This window comes from Ylistrum balloti, unplaced genomic scaffold (genome assembly GCF_031769215.1).
Source record: "Ylistrum balloti isolate Yb309-2 unplaced genomic scaffold, AGI_CSIRO_Ybal_v1 Utg370898, whole genome shotgun sequence".
In the NCBI taxonomy this organism is placed as follows: Eukaryota; Metazoa; Mollusca; class Bivalvia; order Pectinida; family Pectinidae; genus Ylistrum; species Ylistrum balloti.
The window spans coordinates 227,471-237,068 of NW_026782510.1; positions in this window are offsets into that span (position 1 = coordinate 227,471).

Sequence of the window (9,598 nt, forward strand, 5' to 3'; positions counted from 1 at the left end):
ACTGTACTTACTATTGTATTATCATATGTCTGTATCACTGTACTTACTATTGTATTATCATATGTCTGTATCACTGTACTTACTATTGTATTATCATATGCCTGCATCACTGTACTTACTATTGTAGTACAATATGTCTGTATCACTGTACTTACTATTATATTATAATATGTCTGTATCACTGTAATCACTATTGTATTATCATATGTCTGTATCACTGTACTTACTATTGTATTATCATATGTCTGTATCACTGTACTTACTATTGTATTATCATATGTCTGTATCACTGTACTTACTATTGTATTATCATATGCCTGTATCACTGTACTTACTATTGTAGTACAATATGTCTGTATCACTGTACTTACTATTGTATTATAATATGTCTGTATCACTGTAATCACTATTGTATTATCATATGTCTGTATCACTGTAATCACTATTGTATTATCATATGTCTGTATCACTGTAATCACTATTGTATTATAATATGTCTGTATCACTGTACTTACTATTGTATTATAATATGTCTGTATCACTGTAATCACTTACTATTGTAGTACAATATGTCTGTATCACTGTAATTACTATTGTATTATAATATGTCTGTATCACAGTAATCACTTACTTTTGTGTTATAATATGTCTGTATCATTGAAATCACTGTTGTTTTATAATATGTTTCTATGAATATGTCTGTATCACTGTAATCATTATTGTATTGTAATATGTCTGTATCACTGTAATCACTATTGTATTATAATATGTCTATATCACTGTAATTTGTCTGTATCACTGTAATCACTATTGTATTATAATATGTCTGTATGTCTATAATCACTATTGTATTGTAATATGTCTGTATCAATATGTCAGTATCACTATAATTACTTTTGTATTTCAATATGTCTGTATCACTGTAATATGTCCGTATCACTGTAATTACTATTGTATTATAATATGTCTGTATCACTGTAATCACTATTGTATTGAAATATGTCTGTATCACTGAAATCACTATTGTATTATAATATGTCTGTATCACTGTAATCACTATTGTATTATCATATGTCTGTATCACTTTAATCACTATTGTATTATAATATATCTGTTTCATTATAATCACTTTTGTATTATATTATGTCTGTATCACTGTAATCACTTGTATTGTAATTTGTCTGTATCACTGTAATCACTATTATATTATCATACGTCTGTATCTCTGTAATCACTATTGTATAATAGGTCTGTATCATTGTAATCACTATTGTATTATGTCTGTATCAATGTAATCACTATTGTATTGTAATTTGAGGTTTTTTAATGTAAAACCAATTTTCATGATGTAATACTTACCATAACTTTAGTATGCAAATACAGTACCTACACCCATCTTTGTATCCCAACAACAAAAGATTCAAAAGAAAAACAATCCCGCCCTCCCTACGATCCATGAGCCATCACGGCAGGAACGCAGAGTGATCTCCCTTCCTCTAATAACCTTTATGGTGTAAACCCCACAGAGGGGCAGCCAGGCAGATAAGGAAGAGGGGAGGATAGGGTGGGACTCCATAAAGTTATGGTAAGTATTACATCATGAAAATTGGTTTTACATTAAAAAACCTCAATTTCATTTCAGTAATAATTACCATAACTTTAGTATGCGAATTCGTCTTACCGTAGTGGTGACTAGAAGCCAGGCAGCCCCTTCAGCACAACCAAAGTAGTAGGGAGGGAGAACAGAGTGCTAAAGTGAAGGAAGGGACCTCTCTGTGAAAGAGCAGGTGTACCCACATGCCGCCGTACGGAAAGACATGGCCCGGGGCTAACGAGGAGGCCCAGCCACTGACTATGCCACCACCAAAGGTCCCAATGAATACAGGCCTTCTGAGTGGGAAGCTAGGGATCACAGATAAAAATCTGTTAAGGTATCCCTGCCCTGCCAGAATACTGCAGACATGACCTCCTGAAAGGAGGACTCATTGAGAGAAGGGCCCAGGATGAAGCAAGGGCCCTGACCTCGTGAGACCGTGCTTTCGCTCTCGCCCGAGCCAGATCATCAAAATGCTCGTAAGCATACTAAATCACCTGGCAAACCCACCTGGAAACCGACTGGGAGGAGATATCTCGTTGCCCCTGTTTAATGGGCAAAACAGACGGGATCGAGAGCCCCGCCCCCCCCTGGTTTTATCAAGATAAAACCTAAGAGCCCGACAAGGACAAAGCAACCTATCTCGCTCCTCCGAGCTAGTCACAGCCAGGATCCTGATGGGATCGTGCGAGAACCCCGGAACCTGATTCTTCGCTAAAAACAACTCTATTCATAGCAAAGCCTCTGATTAGGGCAGAAAGAGAGGAGGACTAACCGATCTCCTTCCTGCCATAACAAGCAAGAACTCTGGCAATAGCTGTACGATAGCCAGCAATAGTGCCAGGTGGCAGATAGCGGTACCTAAACAGAGAGATTAGGAAGTCCGCAATCAAATGCAGAGGCTTCGAATGAATAAGCTTCCTTGCCGACACACCAATCACAGAAGATCATCCAACGTGACTGGTAGACGGCAGAAGAGGAAGCCCTGATTGATTGCTCAATGCAATCTGACACCTCTTGAGAAAAGCCTGCCTTGGCGTGGCTTCCAGAGATAGCCTCAGCGCGTGAAGGTGGAGGATCTCTGGTCAAGAGTGTGTCGTTCTGGGCCAAGGCTGGCGAAGGAGATTCGGTCTGGTGGGGAGAGCCAAGGGCTCCTCCACCAGAAACAACAAGAGCTCCTGAAACCAAGCTTGCCTCGGCCACAGAGGGGCTCTCAGAAGTAAGGAGCAGTGATGCTCCCAGAACTTCTGTAGAACCCTGCCCACCAGGTTGAAGGGAGGGAATGCATATGCATACGTCCCTTCCTATTCCAGAGAAAGGGCGTCCACAGCCCACGCCTTACGGTCTGGGACCGGGGAGACGAAGGTTAGCAGCTGGTTGTTCAGGGAAGTGGCAAACAGGTCTATAATAGGTCTGTCCCACGCCTGACAATTCCCCTTGAAAATCAAGGGACACAGCTGCCATTCCGTCAACACCGGCTGGTGGCGCCTGGAGAGTGGCCACCAACACACTCAGCCTGCCAGAAAGATGCTTGACCGCTATGGTCAACTGCATGTCCTGGCAGAGAAGATGGATGTGGATGGAGAGGGCACACAGGACATGAGACCTGGTGGCCCCTGTCTCTCCAGATACGCGACAACTGTTGTCGGTAGCCACACTTTGGACTGCAGGATACCCCTAAAGGACTGCAGAGCCAAATGAACAGTCTCATCTCGAGTACACTGATGTGCTCCGAGAGTTGTTCGCCAGACCACTCCCCCAAGCGGCATTGGCCATCGAGGTAAGCTCACATTCCTGTCATGAACGCGTCCATGAACAGGATCATAGAGGGGATAGGCTTGGTCAGAGGTACCCCGTGGAAAACGTTCTCCTGAATGGTCCACCAGCAAGAGAACTCCCTGACCGACTGGGTAAGCGGGATCCAGGCCTCCTGGATGACGGAACCCAGTCAGACAGGAGGAACATCTGGAGAGGTCCGATGTGAATCCTCCCTAGGGGGACCACATATGCCAAGGAGTTGAGATACCCCAGAAAACTGAGGAACCAATGTACCTGGACAAGCGACCAAGTGATGAAAGTCCGAGCCAGAGCCCTGACCTTCTCAAACTTCTCCAGAGGTGGAAGGGCTAAGCCCCGAACCATGTCAAAATGGTTCCCCAGGAAGAAGAAGTCCTAATATGAAGGAACCTCTGACTTCTCTCTGGAAGGAATGAAGCCGACTCTGAGCAAGAGTTTCAGGACCAGACGAGTGTCCTTCACTAACGATTCCCACACCAAGAGGCATGAGGGAGTCGTCGAAATAGATGTGGACGTCTATTCTGCATGAGTGAAGGAAACACCAGCAGCAACTTGGTGAACACCAAAGGAGCTGTCGTGAGCCCCAAGGGCATCTCTGCCTTGGCAGCATGGTCCCTACTTCCTCCTGGAGCACCTGTGCCCTTTCTGAATCCCCGGGAGGAGGAAAGAAACAAAAACGGCCAGGAGGCGAGGGACGAATCCTGAAGAAGGGGAATACCTAGACCCTCCCTGACCACCGACAAAAGCCCAAGCGTCCTCTGTAATATCCTGCCACTAGGAAAGGAAAGCAGAGAGACGTCCGCCCACAGGGAGTTCCGGATGGGGCAGATCGAGCCCCTGCCAGACCAGAGAATCGTCTGCCCACCCGGAGCCTGAGCCTGCAGGAGAAGGACATGAGCCCGGGAAAGGAGAACCACCGTCCACCCGGCCATACCCTTCGCCTTTCGCGGCCAAGAAGCAGAAATAGTCAGGAACCCTTCTTCTTGCCCCCAGGAGGTTTCTTACCCTTCCTACCCTTCCCCTTGTTGCCGTTGAAGTGAGGTTGGGACTTGGGCTGTGCAGAAAACTGAGCAGCCGAAGACTTCGCCTTCTTCTTAGGAGGCACTGACCCCTGCGAGGCACTGGCCTTCTCAGCCTGAAACCTCTTCACCAGAAGTGCTGAGGCGACCGAGTCCTCCTTCATATCCTTCTGAACCCAAGGAAGAGCTCCCCTGAACAGGGTAGAGCCCTAGAAGGGGGCATTCAACAAGCGGAAACGGTAGGGTTACTGGACTGGGCGGAATTTCAGAACTGAAAACTGCCTAGCCAACACGGCATTGACGAGCAGAGAACCTGCAAGGCTGCCGTGTCCTGTATGTCGGCTGTTCTGTCTCGGATAACCGACACTCAGGCAAATCGGATACCCTGTATAGGCAAACTGTCAGGAAGTCTATGTATGACAGAACTTGGATGGAGAGGTGCAACATTCTCTCCATCCTGTGGTGCTCTTTGGGATCGAGCACCACCTGGTCCACTGATTTGCCAGGCCAGGCAGCCAGCTGTCTCAACTCCAGCTGTGCTGGTTGAGAGGCCAGCTGCCCATCATGTGTGGCATAGTCGGAAGCTGAAGCCTCCGACAATTCACCAACACTGAGCTGCAGACCGACAAACCCGGGAGCACGGGTAGAGAAGGAGTCCTTCTCTAAAACCGGAGCCCGGGCCGTGGCCAGAACCGAAGACATGATATTGCCTTCTGGCAGAGACCGATCTGAGCGAACGGAAGCCCGAGGAGCCACCAGGGAACCCAGAAGGATGGTGGATTCAGGCGCCGACGATGCTGAGGCGGTGGGCAAACCTCCGCCCTGAGAATCCGGGAGATGTTGGCCCGGAGGACCCGCATCCCAGAAAGCACATGCTGAGCCTCGGCTTCAGCAGTCTCAGGGCCATCTTCCCCTTGTGAACCCTCTTGGCCCAGGAGAAAGATGAATGACATCGTCTTCCTCTGCCGAGCCCGCACCCTCGATGTCCATCTCCTCCTCAATAGAGACCGAAGTCCCCTTGGGAGGAACAGGGGCCGCCAGAGGAGCCATCTCCGCAATTTCAACTTCACGAAAATCCGAGTGACGAGACAAGTAGTCACGCACTCGAACACGCGGAGGAAAAACACGGCCGGAAACGAAGTTCTCGAACAATAAAAAAACTACGAACGAGAGCACAAAGCCTACCGTACGCAGCAAGATTGCACTGCATAAATAAAACGGCCGTACAACACGGCCGACAAAGCAGCAAGAAAACAAATTCCAACTTCACGCAAATCCGAGCAACGAGACAAGTAGTCACGCACTCGAATACGTGGAGGAAAAAACGGCCGGAAATACGGTCAAAATAAACAAATGACAATACTTAATTTCACAATATAAGTTGGGAGATGGTTTTATAGACTACTAATAGAGTAACAATATACTCAAACGACAATGGCAGTACGAAGAGAAGGAGTAAGAAAAGCACTAAGCTCAGACACCTCCGCACTCGTCGGCAGCCATTAAGGTAAGAGGAAGGGAGATCACTCTGCGTTCCTGCCGTGATGGCTCATGGATCGTAGGGAGGGCGGGATTGTTTTTCTTTTGAATCTTTTGTTGTTGGGATACAAAGATGGGTGTAGGTACTGTATATGCATACTAAAGTTATGGTAATTATTACTGAAATGAAAATCTCTATCACTGTAAACACTATTGTATTATGATATGTCTGTATGTCTGTAATCACTATTGTATTGTAATACGTCTGTATCAATATGTCAGTATCACAATAATTACTTATGTATTGTAATATATCTGTATCACTAATCACGTACTATTGTATTTTGATATGTCTCTATCACTGTAATTACTTTTGTATTATGATATGTCTGTATCACTGTACTTACTATTGTACTATCATATGTCTGTATCACTGTACTTACTATTGTATTATAATATGTCTGTATCACAGTAATCACTTACTTTTGTGTTATAATATGTCTGTATCACTGTAATCACTATTGCATTATAATATGTCTGTATAAATGTAATCACTATTGTATTATAATATGTCTGTATGTATGTAATCACTATTGTATTGTAATATGTCTGTATCAATATGTCTGTATCACTGTAATTACTATTGTTTTATAATATGTCTGTTTCACAGTAATTACTATTGTATTGTAATATGTCTGTATCATTGTAATCACTATTGTATTGTAATATGTCTGTATCACTGTAATCACTATTGTATTATAATATGTCTGTATCACTGTGATATATCTGTATCACTGTAATCACTATTGTTTTGTAATATCTCTGTATCACTGTAAACACTATTGTCTTATAATATGTCTGTATCACTAATCACATACCATTGTATTATAATATGTCTCTATCACTGTAATTACTTTTGTATTTTAATATGTCTGTATCATTGTAATATGTCTGTATCACTGTAATCACTATTGTATTATAATGTGTCTGTATCACTGTAATCACTATTCTATTATAATATGTCTGTATCACTGTAATAACTATTGTATTATAATTTGTCTGTATCTCTGAAATCACTATTGTATTGTAATATGTCTGTATCTCTGTAATAACTATTGTATTGTAATATGTCTGTATCATTGTAATCACTATTATATTATCATATGTCTGTATCTCTGTAATCACTATTGTATAATATGTCTGTATCACGGTAATTACTTTTGTATTATAATATGTGTTTATCATTGTAATATGTCTGTATCACTGTAATCACTATTGTATTATAATATGTCTGTATTACTGTTATCACTTGTATTGTAATATGTCTTTTTAACTGTAATCACTATTGTATTATCATATGTCTGTATCATTGTAATCACTATTGTATAATAATATGTCTATATCATTGTGATCACTATTGTATAATATGTCTGTAGGTCTGTAATCACTATTGTATTGTAATATGTCTGTATCAATATGTCAGTATCAGTATAATTACTTATGTATTGTAATATATCTGTATCACTAATCACATACTATTGTATTATAATATGTCTATCACTGTAATTACTTTTGTATTTCAATATGTCTGTATCATTGTAATATGTCTGTAGCACTGTAATCACTTGTATTATAATGTTTCTGTATCACTGTCATCACTATTGTATTATGATATCTCTGTATCACTGTAATTACTATTGAATTGTAATATGTCGTTATCAATATGTCTGTATCACTGTAATTACTTTTGTATGATAATATGTCTGTATCGCTGTAATCACTATTGTATTATAATATGTCTGTATCACTGTAATATGTCTGTATCACTGTACTTACTATTTTATTATGATATGTCTGTATCACTGTACTTACTATTGTAGTAGAATATTTCTGTATCATTGTACTTACTATTGTATTGTAATATGTCTGTATCACTGTAATTACTATTGTATTATAATATGTCTGTATCAATGTAATCACTTACTATTGTAATACAATATGTCTGTATCATTGAAATCACTGTTGTATTATAGTATGTTTCTATGAATATGTCTGTATCACTGTAATCATTATGGTATTGTAATAGGTCTAAAATCATTATTTTATTGTAATATCTCTGTATCACTGTAAACACTATTGTATTATAATATGTCTGTATGTATGTAATCACTATTGTATTGTAATATGTCTGTATCAATATGTCAGTATCACTATGATTACTTTTGTATTATAATATGCCTGTATCACTAATCACATACTATTGTATTATAATATATCTCTATCACTGTAATTACTTTTGTATTTTAATATGTCTGTATCATTGTAATATGTCTGTATCACTGTAATCACTTTTGTATTGTAATATGCCTGTATATCTATAATCACTATTGTATTGGAATATGTCTGTATCACTGTAATCACTATTGTGTTGAAATTTGTCTGTATCTCTGAAATCACTATTGTCAGATTATATGTCTGTATCACTGTAATCACTAATGTATTATAATATGTCTGTTTCACTGTAATCACTATTGTATTGTAATATGTCTGTATCACTGTAATCACTTGTATTATAATGTTTCTGTATCACTGTCATCACTGTTGTATTGGAATATGTCTGTATCACTGTAATCACTATTGTAATATAATATGTCTGTATCTCTGTAATCACTAATGTATTATAATATGTCTGTATCACTGTAATCACTATTATATTGTAATATTTCTGTATCACTGTAACATATCTTGATCATTGTAATCACTATTGTATTATCATATGTCTGTATCACTATAATATATCTGTATCACTGTAATCACTATTGTATTGTAAAATGTCTGTATCACTGTAATATATCTTGATCATTGTAATCACTATTGTATTATAATATATCTGTATCACTGCAATCACTATTGCATTATAATATCTCTGTATCTCTGTAATCACTATTGTATTATACTATGTCTGTTTCACAGTAATTACTATTGTATTGTAATATGTCTGTATCATTGTAATCACTATTGTATTGTAATATATCTGTATCTCTGTAATCACTATTGTATAATATGTCTGTTTCTCTGTAATCACTATTGTATTATAATATGTCTGTATTCAATGTACTCACTATTGTGTTATAATGTCTGTATATCTGTAATCACTATTGTATTGTAGTACAATATGTCTGTTTCTCTGTAATCACTGTTGTATTGTAATATCTCTGTATCATTGTAATTACTTTATTTTGTATGATCATATGTCTGTATCATTGTAATCACTATTGTATTATCATATGTCTGTATCACTGTAATCACTATTGTATTATAATATGTCTGTATCTCTGTAATCACTATTATATTGTAATATTTCTGTATCACTGTAATCACTAATGTATTATAATATATCTGTATCTTTGTAATCAGTATTGTATTTTAATATGTCTCTATCACCGTAATCACTATTATATTGTAATATGTCTGTATCACTGTAATCACTATTGCATTATCATATGTCTGTATCACTGTAATCACTATTGTATTGTAATATGTCTGTATCACTGTAATCACTATTGTATTATAATATATCTGTATCTCTGTAATCACTATTGTATAATGTGTCTGTATCATTGTAATCACTATTTTATTATAATATGTATATCACTGTAATCACTATTGTATAATGTGTCTGTACCATTGTAATCACTATTGTATTATG